Source organism: Phyllobates terribilis, unplaced genomic scaffold, assembly GCF_046119375.1.
Source record: "Phyllobates terribilis strain yellow unplaced genomic scaffold, ASM4611937v1 Scaffold_5__5_contigs__length_657084704, whole genome shotgun sequence".
Lineage (NCBI taxonomy): Eukaryota > Metazoa > Chordata > Amphibia > Anura > Dendrobatidae > Phyllobates > Phyllobates terribilis.
In genome coordinates this window covers 446,072,281-446,089,379 of record NW_027362765.1, presented here as the reverse complement: position 1 = coordinate 446,089,379, position 17,099 = coordinate 446,072,281, and positions in this window count along the sequence as shown.

Here is a 17,099-nt window from a genome sequence, read left to right as displayed (position 1 = left end):
GCAAGGACACCCGGTTAGGTTATAACGGGTACCGCATTTACTCTTCCGGGGTGGTGCCGTGTATACGCCAATTGTCTCTGTTGATACATTTTGTAATATCACAAGGTAGTTTTCTGTCCACAGCATGGATGTCTATACCTGAGGGACTGTCGGGGCCTATTCCCTCACACATACTACCAGGACGATCCTTTTCAAAAACAAGAACAACCATGTAATGAAAGAGAGTAGTAATTATACTGAGGATTCATTCCAAGCCTGTGTTTTATGGTCGGGGTACATAATGCATTTTCCGGACTGGCTGCGAGTCTCCTCACCCAAACCCAACAGCTTCATATGAGCCTGAGGATGTGGAGTGTGGGGTCCGGAGATTCACAGTCGGACTGGAAATCACGGTCCATATAGCCTTAGGGCCGTTTCACACTGCGTTCTTCACCACGTTCACTCGGGGCTTGAGTCCGAACCCCCCGCAAAACAGGATTCGTGCATATGCGCCGACAGGGCCATTTACTATAATGGTGCAGATAGGACCATTGACTCTACCTTCACCATTATAGTCAATGTCACTGTCAGCGCATATGACCGAATCCTGCTTTGAATTTATTAAGCCTGTGAATTAATATTCAACAGATGGGAGAAAAGCAGCACGAGCCTATAATACTGTGTGGATGGGGCCACGGTGGGATTTGAACCCACAACCCAGAGCCGTGCCGTCACTAAGCTCTGACCCACCAAACCTGTAGGAAAAAATTGTGCTTCGGCCGAGACCACTTCATGTCTTGGAGTCCCTGGCAATGTCCTGCCAGCTACATATGTGGTGGGCAAGCCATATAGGAGAACTCTCCGATCTGCTGCCTATCTATCCTATCTATCTTCTGATAGATATCTGGCTCGCTGGCAGATGCTTTCTTTATGACACTACCATGATCTCTGATCACATGACTGCGGATCGCCGATGGTTTGGCATGACAAACCGGGGTCTGCAGGAGACCCCTGCGGTTGTCATTGCCAGATTGCTATGAGTGCCACCCAGCAGTCGGCGCTCATAGCCAGTGAGCAATTCTGCTGCACACAGTTGATCTGATGATCGCCTGTGTGTAGTAAAGGAGAACAGACAACTGCAGCTTCTAGTCTCCCATGGAGACATTGAATCATGCAAAAGGTAAAAAAAAATGTTATTGAAAGAAAAGTATAAAAGTTTAAATTTTGAATTTCACCCCATTCAAAATAAAACAATAAAAAAAACAAATATATGACGCGCCCCCTGGGCCTGTGTTGTGCAGGGAATACCCGGAGCCGGATCGCTGGGGGTTGTAGTCTCCGTGGCGCTGACCCGGTCCGTGCCCAGGGTGGTCAATTCAGTGGCAGTCTTAGTGTAATAACAAGTGTCCGACTACGCCACCCGTGGATGGCGGTCAGTGGGGACCGCCGCTGCGCTGCAGACCGCTGAGGCTGATGCTGTATGCGCAGCCAAGTATGGGATAACTCCCCACGGGAGAAGTATTGCCTCAGGGCAGCTAGTGTGGATGATGAGAGTGATGGTGTGAGCATCCCAGTACTGATGGTGCTGGTGCGGCGATGAAACACAGAGACGTGTGGTTGCAGTTTCCAATGCTTTACTCACAGTTCTTTACTGGTCCTAGTCACCTCGGTACCGGCGGTGACTGCCCAAGCCGTGCTGCGTCCACCAGGCAAGGGGCTCGACCAACTCCCAGGCAATTCCAGAGCGTGGCACAGGGCTCCCTTCTCTTCCTTTCTCTGGCCATCCCCACCAGTGACCCACCTTTGTCCAGCTTCCTCGGGCCTTCTCTTGGAGAAACCTATCTCCGGTTTCCCTGACGCTATGTGGTATGCTTTCCTAGTGGATGTAGTGAGGGGTCGCACCAAGTTGTGGTCACAACCTCCGGTCTTTGGCTGAGGAATTTATTGCCTCCACCAATTTGGGATCCGGTACCCTGTTCTGCCAACCTGTCACCCGCAATCTCCTGGGCCTATGGGGTTCTTTCTTCTCTCGTGTCTCTGAGCCTCTCTTAAAGTTCCTTTTCTTCTTTCCTTTCTGTTCCTTTCTGTTCCCGTTCTCTCTCTCTCTGGCTCCGGCCTTCACCCTAGGCCTGCCTCGTGGAGCTGGGCCCAGACTGAGCCACAGCTCCCTGTCAGCCCTCTCTGGCTGAACTCCTTCTCTCCTCTGACTGTCTGTCTGAACAGAACCCCGTTCTAAGATGGTGCCCACCTTATATACTTCCCTCTATGTGTGAGCCCAGGTGACTAGCAACCAATGGGCTCCTACCTATGCCCAGAGACCCAACCCCTATCTGCTCCTACATCACTGGGTGTACTTTCCCCTCCCCACTCCAGCCAGGGACAGATGCTGTCGTGCCTGCACTTCTGTGGGAGCACCCTTGAGCTGTCCCTCGGAAATGGGGTGTGTGTGGTGCATGTGTAGCACCCTGAGGATTCGGCTGCTACAGGGGTATTGCACCTCAACCCAGAGGTGTGATATTCCACTCCCGGGTAAGGAAGGAGTGTGGAACTGAGCTCGGTAGGCTGCATGCACTACACACATCCCATTTCCGGGGAACAGACCAACGGTACTCCCACTTAGAAATGTGCAGGTACGACCGAGTCTGTTCCTGGCTGGAGTGGGAGGGGGGTGGTACATCCCATGTAGTGTAGGGGCAGATAGGGGGAGCAGCCTGGGTAAAGATAGGAGCTCATTGGGTGCTGGTCACCTGAGCTCACACATAGAGGGATATATAAGGTGGGCACCAACTAGAATCAGGGTCAGTCTGTCAGAATCAGGAAGAGGAGCAGAGCAGAGCCCTAGAGAGAGAGAGAGTGGAGCAGAGAAAGAGAGACCCAGAGGGGGAAGCAGAAGAGAGGACTCCAAGATCCCAAATTAAAACAACGGGTGAAGAGCCGGCATCAGGGTACCGGAACCCAAGCTGGTGGGGGTAAAAACATTCCCCAGCCAGAGACCGGAGACCGTGGGCAGCGTCTGCCACGGTCACCCATCACATCCACCCCGAAGGCACACCACATGAAGGGTCAGGGAACCCAAGGCCAAGGGTGTCCCAACAGAAGGCCCGAGGGAGCTGGACCTAGGTGGATTACTGGTGGGGACGGCCAGAGAACGGGACAGAAAGAGAGCTCAGGGCCACGCTCCGGACTTGTTTGGGGGTTGGCTGGATCCAGGACCTGGTGGACGCAGCACGGCTCGGGTGGTCACTAGCAGCTGGAGTGACCAGTACAACATCTGCAGTAAGTAAACACCCTTAACTGCACAACCCGACTCTGTCTTCACTGCCGTCTGCACTACACCACCACAACCCCCATCCTCTGCACCTGACCCCCTGAGGCTATACCCCACCCGTTGGGGGTTATACCATCAAAAGCTGCACCTACACCATCAGCCTCAGCGGACCCTGCTGCAGCGGCGGCCACAGTGACCGCATCACAACGGGTGGCGTAGTCGACAGAAAAGAACTTTAGTAACATCTGTAGAACTGCCACATCACACTGAGCTTGACGCCCTGGGCACGGGGCCGGGTCACAGCCGCTCGGAGACTACAACCCCCCATCTGATCCGGTGCCGGGTATTCCCCTCAAAAAGGAATATGTCCCAGGGGGCGCGTCAACTTTGGCGTAGTCGGCAGGATTACGTGCCCGCAACACCCGGGTACTGCGTGCCTGAAGAAAAGTGCAAGTTTACCTCAGAAAGAAGTCTCCCGCCGGTTCCGGAGGGTCCACGCCATCGGACTCCATCATCAGTCGTTTCCCGCCGATTGTCCGCCATTTCCAGCTTGTTCCCGCCATCTGCAGAGTTTCCCGCCACTGGGCGACGCTTCCCGCCAAATCCGCAGATTTCCCGCCTTGGAAGAGCAGCGGACGCCATTATGGGCGTGCCAAAGGAGGGCAGGAGGCCGCCTCCCATCGTGGGCCGGGACAGAAAATGGCGCCAAAAGTGGAAACCGCCCCCACCAACAGAGACTGTGATGCTAGAGGTGTCTGTCAGCGTGAAAGAACTACCCCTGGAGCTGACAGTCACCGAGATGCCCCGGGACCGCCCTCGAAGTGGGAGGAGACGAAAGAGAAGAGAAAAGATGGGTGCCGCTTGGAGCGGTCTGGAGCGAGCGGACCCGGAGGCAAGAGGTCTAACGAGGAGTAGCGGAGGAGCTCACCCGGAGATGGAGAGAAAGCAGAACAGCACCGGCCCGCTGGCCAGGAGTCTGCTAGAGACCGAGGAAGGAGGGCAGAGCAGCACCGGCCCGCTGGCCAGGAGCCTGCCGGAAGAAGAGCAGAGCAGCACCGACCCGATGGTCAGGAGCCTGCTAGAGTCCACAACCCCGCTAGGTCTAGCGGAGATCTTAGCGCAGCTCCCCCGAGACCGGGAGTATGCACAAACTGCCTTGGAGGGCCTCGCAAGGAGGATGGCCCGGGTACAGCGAGAGATACTGGCGGAGTGGAGCCGGGAGATGGCCCAGCAAGCTGGAACCCGTCCACGGAGCATGCTCCCCTGGGAGAGGACACCAACTGCCTCTACGGATGACGCGAGAGGACCCAAGGTCGGAGACGGCGCTGAGAAGGGAGCCGAACGTATGAAGGCAGGTAAAGGGGACGCTTATACCCCATACCGAGAGACCGCCCACCTGCCCCGGTTCCCCGTCGCAGAGCCCGAAAGTCCCCCGTCCGTGCCAGTAACCGCCATGTCACCGCTAATGACTAGGCCCCGACCAGAAGCCGCCGCCGCGACCCCTGTGACGTCACACGCACCGACCCGGAGCGTGACCAAGCAGGAAGAGCCTCCGGCCTGGTCGCAAGGCCCGGTACTCCCGGGCCCCGCATCACCAACAGCGCCCCCTACCTCCGCGGAGCCTCCGGCCTGGCCGCAAGGCCATGTAGCCCAGGGCGCCGCCGTCCTAACGGTGCCCTTCACCTTCCAGGTGCCCCAGGCCTGGCCGCAAGGCCTGGGCAACCCGGGCGCCACCACCACCGCGCCCGCACCCGTAAAACCAAGGGTGCCGAGTTTGGGAAAGGACCTCTTCAGCCAGCTCACATGGCCGGACGGGCGGCCCTTTATCTGGCCCGAGGAGTTTTGTGAGCTGGAGCGGCAACAAAGACTAGGGCCCTTGTGTGAGCCCCTGATCCCGGCTCCGAAGCCCGTGACTCGGGTCTCGCCTCCTTTAGAAGAAGCCCAATTCGTGTGGGACCCCACGGGAGAAGATTTGATGGGGTTCACCGGAGAAACTCGGGCAGTCGCCGCTGAGCGTACTGAGTGTTGTCGTCAGCAGCTAGCAGAGTTTGCGAGAGAACGGGAGGAGAGGCGGGTCAGAGAACAACAGGCCCAAATCCGGAGCGCGGAGCAGAAGAGCCGGACTAGGAGGAACCCCCGTGCAGCGCACTGTCCCCGCACCATCGGGACGGTGATAAAGTTCAACCCGCAGCATGGGTGGGGCTTTATTCGGGACCGTAACAACCGCGGTGACGTTTTTGTGACCCGCAGAGACGTCGAGTCCCACCTGCCGGAAGGTCACAAAGGCCGTGACCTCTACGTAGGAGACGAGGTCACTTTCACCCGGCACAAGTGTGCCAAAGGACCTTACGCCCTCCACGTACACCGCCTGACGGAGGAGGAGTTGCGGTGCGAGGAGGAGGAGCAAGAGGACCCGGACGGGTCTGAAGCAACACCATATCACCAAGAAAAAGCAGGAGGGAGCCGTCGTTAAGGACGGGGGTAGAGACTGTATATAGTTGCCCGTCGGGGCACAGTGAACCTTTGCTGCTAAAATAGTCCCCGTTGGGACCAGTGAACTGTTTACCCATTAACCCCTTCATCCTACAGGCTGAGGACTGTGAGCAGCCATTCCCTTCCCTCTACCTGGCCGAGGACTGAGAGCGGCCAACTTCCCCTGTATATAGTTGCGCTTCCTAAAGCGCCCCCTACTGGTTTTATAGGAAAACCAGTTTTCCAGAGAGACTGTCGCACTTTACCCGGTCACACGTTGCACAGTGACCGGAGGAGGAGCCAGAGGCGACGAGAATGTTTTATTTGCTAATATATGTTGTTTTATATGTTTATAAAAAAAAAATGTATGTTTGGTGTTTATGTCTTACAGCCCGAGGACGTGCTGTGATTTACCAGGGGGGAATGTAGCACCCTGAGGATTCGGCTGCTACAGGGGTATTGCACCTCAACCCAGAGGTGTGATATTCCACTCCCGGGTAAGGAAGGAGTGTGGAACTGAGCTCGGTAGGCTGCATGCACTACACACATCCCATTTCCGGGGAACAGACCAACGGTACTCCCACTTAGAAATGTGCAGGTACGACCGAGTCTGTTCCTGGCTGGAGTGGGAGGGGGGTGGTACATCCCATGTAGTGTAGGGGCAGATAGGGGGAGCAGCCTGGGTAAAGATAGGAGCTCATTGGGTGCTGGTCACCTGAGCTCACACATAGAGGGATATATAAGGTGGGCACCAACTAGAATCAGGGTCAGTCTGTCAGAATCAGGAAGAGGAGCAGAGCAGAGCCCTAGAGAGAGAGAGAGTGGAGCAGAGAAAGAGAGACCCAGAGGGGGAAGCAGAAGAGAGGACTCCAAGATCCCAAATTAAAACAACGGGTGAAGAGCCGGCATCATGGTACCGGAACCCAAGCTGGTGGGGGTAAAAACATTCCCCAGCCAGAGACCGGAGACCGTGGGCAGCGTCTGCCATGGTCACCCATCACATCCACCCCGAAGGCACACCACATGAAGGGTCAGGGAACCCAAGGCCAAGGGTGTCCCAACAGAAGGCCCGAGGGAGCTGGACCTAGGTGGATTACTGGTGGGGACGGCCAGAGAACGGGACAGAAAGAGAGCTCAGGGCCACGCTCCGGACTTGTTTGGGGGTTGGCTGGATCCAGGACCTGGTGGACGCAGCACGGCTCGGGTGGTCACTAGCAGCTGGAGTGACCAGTACAACATCTGCAGTAAGTAAACACCCTTAACTGCACAACCCGACTCTGTCTTCACTGCCGTCTGCACTACACCACCACAACCCCCATCCTCTGCACCTGACCCCCTGAGGCTATACCCCACCCGTTGGGGGTTATACCATCAAAAGCTGCACCTACACCATCAGCCTCAGCGGACCCTGCTGCAGCGGCGGCCACAGTGACCGCATCACAACGGGTGGCGTAGTCGACACAAAAGAACTTTAGTAACATCTGTAGAACTGCCACATCACACTGAGCTTGACGCCCTGGGCACGGGGCCGGGTCACAGCCGCTCGGAGACTACAACCCCCCATCTGATCCGGTGCCGGGTATTCCCCTCAAAAAGGAATATGTCCCAGGGGGCGCGTCACATGCAGCCTACCGAGTCCTGGTCCACACTCCATCCTTACCCGGGAGTGGAATATCACACCTCTGGTTTGAGGTGCAATACCCCTGTAGCAGCCGAGCCCTCGGGGTGCTACATATACACATATTTGTTATTGCCGCGTTCAGAACCGCCCGATCTATCAATGTAAAAAAAGAATTAATCCGATCGGTAAACGGCGTAACAAGAAAAAAATTAAAAACCCCAGAATTAAGTTTTTTTGGTCACCGCAACATTTAAATGAAATGCAATAACGGGCGATCAAAACATCTGATCTACCCCAAAATAGTATCAATAAAAACGTCAGCTCGGTGGGAAAAAACTAAGCTCACTCTGCCCCAGATCATGAAAAATGGAGACGCTACGCGTCTCGGAAAATGGCGCCATTTTTTTGTGAACAAACTTTGGATTTTTTTTCACCACTTACATAAAAAATAACCTATATATGTTTGGTGTCTACGAACTAATGACCTGGAGAATTATAATGGCAGGTCAGTTTTAGCATTTAGTGAACATGGAAAAAATAACCCAAAAAAACAACAACTGTGCAATTCCACTTTTTTTTACAATTTCACCGCACTTGGAATTTTTTTCCCGTTTTAAAGTACACGATATGGTAAAACCAATGGTGTCACTCAAAAGTACAACTCGTCCCTCAAAAAATAAGCCCTCATACGGCCATATTGACCGAAAAACAAAATAAGTTTGGCTCTGGGAAGAAGGGGAGCGAAAAAACGCGAAATCGGAAAATGGCCTGGTCAGTAAGGGGATAACATTGTGAAGTATAGGAGAAGCTTTGTCATTTCTTTATCCATACTGGAAAAACACTGATGACTACAATGATGGTAAAAACGGAGACACGGATGAATAACACGGATGGCACCAGTCCAGTTATTTCACGTACGTCTCCAGTTTCCCTGACCCTATGTGGTATGCTTTCCTGGTGGATGTAGTGAGGGGTCGCACCAAGTTGTGGTCACAACCTCCGCTCTTTGGCTGAGGAATTTATTGCCTCCACCAATTTGGGTTCCGGTACCCTGTTCTGCCAACCCGTCACCCGCAATCTCCTGGGCCTATGGGGTTCCTTCTTCTCTCGTGTCTCTGGGCCTCTCTTAAAGTTCCTTTTCTTCTTTCCTTTCTGTTCCTTTCTGTTCCCGTTCTCTCTCTCTCTGGCTCCGGCCTTCACCCTAGGCCTGCCTCGTGGAGCTGGGCCCAGACTGAGCCACAGCTCCCTGTCAGCCCTCTCTGGCTGAACTCCTTCTCTCCTCTGACTGTCTGTCTGAACAGAACCCCGTTCTAAGATGGTGCCCACCTTATATACTTCCCTCTATGTGTGAGCCCAGGTGTCTAGCAACCAATGGGCTCCTACCTATGCCCAGAGACCCAACCCCTATCTGCTCCTACATCACTGGGTGTACTTTCCCCTCCCCACTCCAGCCAGGGACAGATGCTGTCGTGCCTGCACTTCTGTGGGAGCACCGTTGAGCTGTCCCGCGGAAATGGGGTGTGTGTGGTGCATGCAGCTAACTGAGCCCTGGTCCACACTCCATCCTTACCCGGGAGTGGAATATCACACCTCTGGTTTGAGGTGCAATACCCCTGTAGCAGCCGAGCCCTCGGGGTGCTACATATACACATATTTGTTATTGTCGCGTTCAGAACCGCCCGATCTATCAATGTAAAAAAGAATTAATCCGATCGGTAAACGGCGTAACAAGAAAAAAATTAAAAACCCCAGAATTAAGTTTTTTTGGTCACCGCAACATTTAAATGAAATGCAATAACGGGCGATCAAAACATCGGATCTACCCCAAAATAGTATCAATAAAAACGTCAGCTCGGTGGGAAAAAACTAAGCTCACTCTGCCCCAGATCCTGAAAAATGGAGACGCTACGCGTCTCGGAAAATGGCGCCATTTTTTTGTTAACAAACTTTGGATTTTTTTTCACCAATTACATAAAAAATAACCTATATATGTTTGGTGTCTACGAACTAATGACCTGGAGAATTATAATGGCAGGTCAGTTTTAGCATTTAGTGAACATGGAAAAAATAACCCAAAAAAACAACAACTGTGGAATTGCACTTTTTTTGCAATTTCACCGCACTTGGAATTTTTTTCCCGTTTTAAAGTACACGATATGGTAAAACCAATGGTGTCATTCAAAAGTACAACTCGTCCCTCAAAAAATAAGCCCTCATACGGCCATATTGACCGAAAAACAAAATAAGTTTGGCTCTGGGAAGAAGGGGAACGAAAAAACGCGAAATCGGAAAATGGCCTGGTCAGTAAGGGGATAACATTGTGAAGTATAGGAGAAGCTTTGTCATTTCTTTATCCATACTGGAAAAACACTGATGACTACAATGATGGTAAAAACGGAGACACGGATGAATAACGCGGATGGCACCAGTCCAGTTATTTCACGTACAGTGCCTACAAGTAGTATTCAACCCCCTGCAGATTTAGCTGGTTTTATAAGATGCAAATAAGTTAGAGCCTTCAAACTGCATTCGAGAGTAGGTTTTATGAACAGAAGCATAAATCTTACAAACCAAAAAGTTATGTTGCTCAGTTGAATTTTATTAAATTTTAAACATAAAAGTGTGGGTCAATTATTATTCAACCCCTATGTTTAATATTTTGTGGAATAACCCTTGTTTGCAATTACAGCTAATAATCGTCTTTTATAAGACCTGATCAGGCTGGCACAGGTCTGTGGAGTTATCTTGGCCCACTCCTCCATGCAGATCTTCTCCAAGTTATCTAGGTTCTTTGGGTGTCTCATGTGGACTTTATTCTTGAGCTCCTTCCACAAGTTTTCAATTGGGTTAAGGTCAGGAGACTGACTAGGCCACTCCAACACCTTGACTTTTTCCCTCTTGAACCAGGCCTTGGTTTTCTTGGCTGTGTGCTTTGGGTCGTTGTCTTGTTGGAAGATGAAATTACGACCCATCTTAAGATCCTTGATGGAGGAGCGGAGGTTCTTGGCCAAAATCTCCAGGTAGGCCATGCTATCCATCTTCCCAAGGATGCGGACCAGATGGCCAGGCCCCTTGGCTGAGAAACAGCCCCACAGCATGATGCTGCCACCACCATGCTTGACTGTAGGGATGGTATTCTTGGGGTCGTATGCAGTGCTATCCAGTCTCCAAACGTCACGTGTGTGGTTGGCACCAAAGATCTCGATCTTGGTCTCATCAGACCATAGAACCTTGAACCAGTCTGTCTCAGAGTCCTCCAAGTGATCATGAGCAAACTGTAGACGAGCCTTGACATGACGCTTTGAAAGTAAAGGTACCATACAGGCTCGTCTGGAACGGAGACCATTGCGGTGGAGTACGTTACTTATGGTATTGACTGAAACCAATGTCCCCACTGCCATGAGATCTTCCCGGAGCTCCTTCCTTGTTGTCCTTGGGTTAGCCTTGACTCTTCGGACAAGCCTGGCCTCGGCACGGGAGGACACTTTCAGAGGCTGTCCAGGCCGTGGAAAGCTAACAGTAGTTCCATAAGCCTTCCACTTACGGATGATGCTCCCAACAGTGGAGACAGGTAGGCCCACCTCCTTGGAAAGGGTTTTGTACCCCTTGCCAGCCTTGTGACCCTCCACGATCTTGTCTCTGATGGCCTTGGAATGCTCCTTTGTCTTTCCCATGTTGACCATGTCTGAGTGCTGTTCACAAGTTTGGGGAGGGTCTTAAATAGTCAGAAAAGGCTGGCAAAAGAGATCTTTAATCCACACATGTGAAGCTCATTATTCTTGGTGCCTGAACTACTTCTTAATACTTTAGGGGGACCAAACAGAATTCTTGTGGTTTGAGGGGTTGAATAATAAATGACACTCTGAATTAACTTTTTAAAGTTTTTAAAAAAAAAAAATAAAAAAAAAAAAAATTTGCTGCAGTGCATTTCCCACTTCCAGGCTGATCTACAGTACAAATGTCACAATGCCAAGTTAATTCCGCATGTGTCAACCAGCTAAATCTGCAGGGGGTTGAATACTACTTGTAGGCACTGTACGTGTTTAAACACTGATGTGTGAAGGGGGTCTAGCGCCAATATATATATATATATATATATATATATATATATATATATATATATATATATATATAAATATATTATTATTGCCTAAGGCCTCCTTCACACATCAGAGTTTAAACACGGACGTGAATTAACGGGACTGGTGCCATTCGAGAAGTCTATACACACACGGGCCCCTGTGCTTTTATCGGTGGAAGTGGCCCCTGTGATCACCAATGATATGTCTGCCCCTGTGTATATTATATACCCTAGATCAGGGGTCTCAAACTCAGCTGGTCACACGGAAAAACATTTAATTTGGGGGGCCGCATTATTTGCATGACAAAGTGACATTTTTAGTGATACCATTTTATTTTCTATACGCCTTTTGAACTGGTCATCTTGCAGACATTGTCTCCCCTCCAGGCCCCCATTTTGCAGACATGGTTTCCCCTCCAGGTCCCCCATTTTGAAGACATGGTCTCCCCTCCAGGCCCCCCATCTTGCAGACATGGTCTTCCCTCCAGGTCCCCCATCTTGCAGGCATGGTCTCCCCTCCAGGTCCTTCATCTTGCAGACATGGTCTCCCCTCCAGGTCCCCCATATTGCAGACATGGTCTCCCATCCTGGTCCCCCATATTGCAGACATGGTCTCCCATCCAGGTCCCCAATATTGCAGACATGGTCTCCCATCCAGGTCCCCCATATTGCAGACATGCTCTCCCATCCATGTCCCCAATATTGCAGACATGGTCTCCCATCCATGTCCCCAATATTGCAGACATGATCTCCCCTCCAGGCCCCCATCTTGCAGACATGGTCTCCCCTCCAGGTCCCCCATCTTGCAGACATGGTCTCCCCTCCAGGCCCCCCATCTTGTAGACATGGTCTCCCCTCTAGGTCCCCCATCTTGCAGGCATGGTCTCCCCTCCAGGTCCTTCATCTTGCAGACATGGTCTCCCCTCCAGGTCCCCCATATTGCAGACATGGTCTCCCATCCTGGTCCCCCATATTGCAGACATGGTCTCCCATCCAGGTCCCCAATATTGCAGACTTGGTCTCCCATCCAGGTCCCCCATATTGCAGACATGGTCTCCCATCCAGGTCCCCAATATTGCAGAAATGGTCTCCCATCCAGGTCCCCCATATTGCAGACATGGTCTCCCATCCAGGTCCCCCATATTGCAGACATGGTCCCCCATCCAGGTCCCCCATATTGCAGACATGGTCCTGTAGCACCCCGAGGGCTCGGCTGCTACAGGGGTATTGCACCTCGAACCAGAGGTGTGGTATTCCACTCCCGGGTAAGGATGGAGTGTGGACTAGCACTCAGTTAGCTGCATGCACCACATACATCTCATTTCCGGGGGACAGATCAACGGTACTCCCACCAGATAGATGTGCAGGTACGACAGCGTCTGTCCCTGGCTGGAGTGGGAGGGGGGGAGGAATATCCCAGTGGTGCAGGAGCAGAGAGGGGAGGGACTCTGGGCATAGGAAGGAGCCCATTGGTGGCTAGTCACCTGGGCTCGGATGTCAGAGGGAGTATAAAAAGGTGGGCACCATCTTAGGGGAGAGTTCAGTCAGACAGAAGAAGAGGAGAAGAGTAGTGACAGGGAGCAGCAGCCCTGTCTGGGTGCTGCTCCTGAAGGGAGCAAGAGAGAGAAAGACAAGAGGAAAGGAACAAGGAACAAGGAAGGAATGGAACCTGGAGAAAGGCCCAGAGACATGAAGGAAGAGGGAACCCGAACACGCCAGGAGTCAGCGGGTGAAGGGTTGGCAGATCAGGGTACCGGATCCCGAACTGGTGGAGGCCACTTATCCTCAGCCAGGAACCGGAGGTCGTGGCCACGTCTTGGCGCGACCACTCACTACACTCACCACGAAGGCACGCCACATAGGGTCAGGGAAACCGGAGATAGGTTTCGCCACCAGAAGGCCCGAGGAAGCTGGACATGGGTGGGTCCCTAGTGGGGACGGCCAGAGAAAGGAACGGAGAAAGGAGTTCAAGGTCACACTCTGGAACTGCCTGGGGGTTGGTCGAGCCCCGTACCTGGTGGACGCAGCACGACTCGGGTCGTCATCACCTGCAGGACTGACACTTATAACATCTGTGAGTAAAGCATTGAAAACTGCAATCAGTCTCTGTGTTCCATCGCACTACCAGCACTAAAGGTACCGGGACGCCCTTTCTATCACTCCCTTCACCCGCACCAGCTGCCCTGAGGCCATACCTCTCCCGTTGGGGGTTATACCACCATTGCTGCACACATACCACCGGCCTCAGCGGACTGTTCTGCAGCGGCGGCCTTGCGACCGCAAATCAACGGGTGGCGTAGTCGACACTTAAACAACATCTACAAAGACTGCCACACACTTAGTTTGACCACCCTGGGCACGGACCGGGTCCCCGCCACTCGGAGACTACTACCCCCATCGGATCCGGCTCCGGGTATTCCCCCGCGCACACGTGCGCCGCACTACAGCACTGGCCCAGGGGGCGCGTCAGTCCCCCATCCAGATCCCCCATATAGCAGACATTGTCCCCCATCCAGGTCCCCCATATTGCAGACATGGTCCCCCATCCAGGTCCCCCATATTGCAGACATGGTCCCCCATCCAGGTCCCCCATATTGCAGACATGGTCCCCAATCCAGGTCCCCCATATTGCAGACATGGTCCCCAATCCAGGTCCCCCATATTTCAGACATGGTCCCCCATCCAGGTCCCCCATATTGCAGACATGCTCTCCCATCCAGGTCCCCCATATTGCAGACATGCTCTCCCATCCATGTCCCCAATATTGCAGACATGGTCTCCCATCCATGTCCCCAATATTGCAGACATGGTCTCCCCTCCAGGCCCCCATCTTGCAGACATGGTCTCCCCTCCAGGTCCCCCATCTTGCAGACATGGTCTCCCCTCCAGGCCCCCCATCTTGTAGACATGGTCTCCCCTCTAGGTCCCCCATCTTGCAGGCATGGTCTCCCCTCCAGGTCCTTCATCTTGCAGACATGGTCTCGCCTCCAGGTCCCCCATATTGCAGACATGGTCTCCCATCCAGGTCCCCCATATTGCAGACATGGTCCCCCATCCAGGTCCCCCATATTGCAGACATGGTCCCCCATCCTGATCCTTATCTCACAGACATGTCCCCCATCCAGGTCCTCATGTTGCAGACATGTCCCCCATCTAGGTCCCCCCCATAGTGCGCACAGGGCTGCCCCCCCTACTGCACACAGGGTCCCCGTCCCCCCCCATACTGCGCACAGGGTCCCCGTCCCCCCCCATACTGCGCACAGGGTCCCCCCCCCCCCATACTGCGCTCAGGGTGCCCATCCCCCACCATACTGCGCTCAGGGTCTCCAGTCCTCCCCATACTGCGCTCAGGGTCCCCATCGCCCCCCCATACTGCGCTCAGGGTCCCCGTCGCCCCCCCATACTGCGCTCAGGGTCCCCGTCGCCCCCCCATACTGCGCTCAGGGTCCCCGTCGCCCCCCCATACTGCGCTCAGGGTCCCCGTCGCCCCCCCATACTGCGCTCAGGGTCCCCGTCGCCCCCCCATACTGCGCTCAGGGTCCCCGCCCCCCCCCCCATACTGCGCTCAGGGTCCTCATCTCCCCCATACTGCGCTCAGGGTCCCCGCCCCCCCCATACTGCGCTCAGGGTCCCCGACCCCCCCCCCATACTGCGCTCAGGGTCCCGGTCCCCCCCCATACTGCGCTCAGGGTCCCCGTCCCCCCCCATACTGCGCTCAGGGTCCCCGTCCAGTCCCCCATACTGCGCTCAGGGTCCCCGTCCCCCCCCATACTGCGCTCAGTGTCCCCCCCCCATACTGCGCTCAGGGTCCCCGTCCCCCCCCATACTGCGCTCACGGTCCGTCCCCCCCATACTGCGCTCAGGGTGCTCGTCCCCCCATACTGCGCTCAGGGTCCGTCCCCCCCATACTGCGCTCAGGGTGCTCGTCCCCCCATACTGCGCTCAGGGTCCCCGTCCCCCCATACTGCGCTCAGGGTCCCCGTCCCCCCATACTGCGCTCAGGGTCCCCGTCCCCCCATACTGCGCTCAGGGTCCCTGTCCCCCCATACTGCGCACAGTGTCCCCCCCCATACTGAGCACAGGTCCCCTGTGGTGTATTTCACACGACAGAGAAAAAAAAAAAAAGATTCTCACCTGTCCTCCGTTCCCTCAGCGTCCTTTCTTCACCTGTGGCCCGCAGGCACAGACCCCATAACGATCTTGGCTTTCTCCAGCAGCCGCCGACATCAGCGCTGTAATGTAGTGTATTGCCGCGCAGAAACCATCTCTCTGCACAGCAATAGCAGTGCCAGCCGCCGGCCTATCAGAGGCCAGCCGCTGACATCTGCGCATGGCAGTGACGTCATACGCCGCTGTGCTGGGACGCCAATGTCAGCTGCTGGCCTCTGATAGGCCGGCGGCTGGCACTGGTATTGCTGTGCAGAAAGATGGTCTCTGCGCGGCAATACACTGCATTACAGCGCTGATGTCGGTGGCTGCTGGAGAGAGCCGCGATAGTTACGGGGTCTATGTGCCTGCGGGCCGAAAGAAGCAGCCGGAGGGGGCCGTGTGTTTGAGACCCCTGCCCTAGATTATGTATAGGATGTGGTAGATGATGGATTGATATCCCACCAAATATCATCGGCAATACTGACGCTCGGTCCAGCGGTGAAGCAGCGGATATACATGTTTGTTTATTCAATCATGCTGACGTCGCCCCCTGCAGTCTGCCGACCTAGACACCCGCTCTAAGGTGCCATGGGGTAAATACAGCCTTGTGTTACGCCCCATTTCCTTAATCTGTGACCCCGTATCCCTCGTGCAGTGACCTGTCCTGTCAGGGTGATGTTCCGGTCTATCACATGGCTGCAGATGCAGCATTCCACAGCCAGCCAATCAGAGCGCTCGCTCACCAACATATGCAAATGAGCTGGTGGCAAAACCAACAACTTTTCAACAAATTTGCCCTAAATATTCAGCAGGGGCGGGACATTTTGCCGGCAGGGGCGGGGTCACTGTCAGCAGGGGCGGGGTCACTGTCAGCAGGTCACTTTAGATATATATTTTTTTAAGTCTCCCTAAGTTAAAAGTTTCTGCCATCACGGGCACATAAATAGAGCTGAGGTTTACCTGTATAATCGGGTGCAGTGCAGAGATCATGGTCGTGTCATAAAGAAAGCATCTGCCAGCGAGCCAGATATCTATCAGAAGATAGATAGGATAGATAGGCAGCAGATCGGAGAGTTCTCCTATGTGGCTTGCCCACCACATATGTAGCTGGCAGGACATTGCCAGGGACTCCAAGACATGAAGTGGTCTTGGCCAAAGCACAATTTTTTCCTACAGGTTTGGTGGCTCAGAGCTTAGTGACGGCGCGGCTCTGGGTTGTGGGTTCAAATCCCACCGTGGCCCCATCCACACAGTATTATAGGCTCGTGCTGCTTTTCTCCCATCTGTTGAATATTAATTCACAGGCTTAATAAATTCAAAGCAGGATTGGGTCTTATGCGCTGACAGTGACATTGACTATAATGGTGAAGGTAGAGTCAATGGTCCTATCTGCACCATTATAGTAAATGGCCCTGTCGGCGCATATGCACGAATCCTGTTTTGCGGGGGGTTCGGACTCAAGCCCCGAGTGAACGTGGTGAAGAACGCAGTGTGAAACGGCCCTAAGGCTATATGGACCGTGATTTCCA